The 2,679-nt window shown below is 39.9% G+C and overlaps 1 pseudogene across 1 annotated transcript; it reads left to right on the forward strand.

The window, feature by feature from the left end:
• The first annotated feature begins 212 nt into the window (after positions 1-212).
• ACRALDRAFT_t118 lies at positions 213-287 on the forward strand (annotated as a pseudogene). Its single transcript has one exon. The product of its transcript is annotated as a tRNA-OTHER (tRNA).
• The last annotated feature ends 2,392 nt before the right edge of the window (positions 288-2,679 follow it).

Genomic DNA, 2,679 nt, shown 5'->3' on the forward strand with positions numbered 1-2,679 from the left:
AGGTGGTCCCTAAGCTAAAAGCCGGTCTACTCCTTAGGCAGCAATTTAATTATCCGAATAAAGTCGATATCCTTAACTTATAAGACGCTATCTAGATAAGGTCCTATAAAGGTCTTATTATCCTGGTATATATCTTCTCTAAATATTCGTTAGTTAGGCGCTAGTTAAAAGCCGCCAAGAAGGTCATTATTCTACTATATTGATATAGATTTGCCTTTATGGTATAGTGGTAGTATACCTAGTATACGGTCAAGGTAACCGCATCGATTAGAATCCGGTTAGAGGCGTATATAAAAGAGGGAACACTTTCCTTTTTTACGCTACTCGGACCCTATTCCAGGGGGGCCTTATCTGCCTTAGTATACGCGATAAGAGTTAAACAGGGGGCCCATTAGACCCACCTTCTGCCCGGCTTCGGTAGTCGATAATAGGTGCCACGGGGGAGTTAGTCGCCCTGGAGAATAAGAAGACGGTATCGCGCTGTCCCTGAGCGCGTAAGTAAAATACGCGGCGTCTCTTCCACAATACGGAGGCAGCCTCTTACGCTATTACGTAAGCGTTCTGCGTGGGCATATAGCCCGCGTTAGCTCTACCTATAGCTATAAAAAGAGTAATGGAAGCTTAGGTGCTTTAAACCCTAGGCAGTATATATATAAGTCGCCTAAAGGTAGGTCTATTGGGGTTAGCCCTAGGGCACACGGAAGGCGTATGAAACTAATAGAGATAATCACGCGCGCGCCGTTAATCGAGTATATAGTCGGCTTTATAGTCGCTACAGGTCACGTTATAGGCTTCCTAGTATAGAAGCCACGAGTTCCGTACTAGTAGCGAGTAAGTAACGGGGCCGCCACGGTACCTATAAGAGGCAGTAATCCTAAAAAAGAGGAGAGTATAGGGGTTTTTATCTAAGTCTTATACTAGTTCCCTAAGTCTTATACTAAGGTTTTCCCCTCTATAGTTTTCTCCTCTATAGGTATCAGAGAAGGACCGTATAGTAAGAATTCAAACTCCTAGCTACTTAGGTAGGATAAGGACAGCAGAGTAAGAAATAATAAATGAAAAAAAAATGGTATAGATTTATCTGCTTTAAGAAACGGAATATAACCTTAGACTCTATAGAATTCTAACCCGATATCGAGGGTTTACTAAACTATATTCTTAGTGAGAGGATATTCGTTCTAATCTATAACGCTAGCGACGGGCTATTACTTATTTCCCGAGGTAGAAAACGAGGGTATACGGATCCCTTTTACGTGGACACATATATTGATATACAGGAGGACGATACCCGCGATATTCTAAGAAAACGACTAGAGGCCGCTAAGAAGTCCCCGAATCTGAAAGGATAAGCCGATATCTTTAAAGGGTATTTACCTATCAATAGGAAGCTCGGAATCGCTAAGAGCCCGGACGCTCTAACCAAAGCGACTCTAGAAGTCGTAATTATCCACGACTATAGAGCCTGCTTTATACCACGCTATACTAGGGTTATTACTAATTATCCTAAGTTTTAGATAGACTAAGGCTTAATTAATATAGATAATAAGGATTATATACACGTTCTCTTACTCGACGGATAGTATACCTAAAGAATTAGCTAGAAGCTATATCGACTTAGCCGCGAGGACTAAGCCCTTCTAGACTAGACCCTGGACGGTCTCTACGACTAGGACTGTATAGAATAGACGTTAGCGCTAACGCCCTTTAGCGCTCCGGTTTTTATTATATAGCGAGAGGTACAAGGTAAACGTAAAGGCCGTATAATAGTTAACCTCCGCACTCCAAATAAGGTTACTATCCTTAATATATACCCGCTACCGCTTTAGGATAAAGTGATTAAGCGATTCCACGGGAAAAGGTTCATTTTTATTATTAACGCCTAGGCCTTCTTCTACTAATTCCTTATATATAAGCTAGATCCCGAGCGATTTATTATTATTTCCTTATAAGGATAGAAATAACCAAAGGTTGCCCTAATAGACTTCCATAACTCGCCTATATATATCTAGCGCTATATAGACTAGCTTCTTTACCTATACTAGAACTTAATTTCCGCCTTTATAGATAAAATTACTATTATACAAGATACTAAGAATAACTATACTAGGCGCTTAAACACGGTGCTCTTACTACTTAGTAATAAAAGAATTAGTATCTCTCGCGATAAGTCCTTTAATAAATATCCGTTAGTTTAACTATTAGGATTTAGAGTTAACGCCCTCAGGTTATTAAATACTAAAGAATATACTAAGGCCCTATAAAAGATTCGCCCTCCGACTGGTTTTTAGTCCTTAGAACGTTAAATCGAGATAATAAGGTAGCTTCGCTACCTTATTCCCCGATTCTTTTATTATATTACGCCCCTTTAATAGCGGAAGACGACCCTCCTAGCTAAGGCTTATTAGATCGGGAAAGATAAGGGATAGGCCCGTAAAGCGTATACTAAATATACGATATTCGAGGGTATTATTAAAGAGTTAGCTATATTCCACGATATTACCGGCGCTCTTACCTTAGACGCTTACCTATTTTACTATATCCCCACTAAGATTCTCTGTATCTAGCTAGACGCCCTTAAACACCACGGGTTCTTAGCTATACTCTTGTCGCTAGCCGATAAGACTAAATAGCTTACTAAAGGAAACTTTAAGAAAACCAATATACGATTAGTGCTTTATA

The sequence above is a fragment of the Sodiomyces alcalophilus genome, assembly GCF_042370955.1.
Source record: "Sodiomyces alcalophilus JCM 7366 unplaced genomic scaffold ACRALscaffold_3, whole genome shotgun sequence".
NCBI lineage: Eukaryota > Fungi > Ascomycota > Sordariomycetes > Glomerellales > Plectosphaerellaceae > Sodiomyces > Sodiomyces alcalophilus.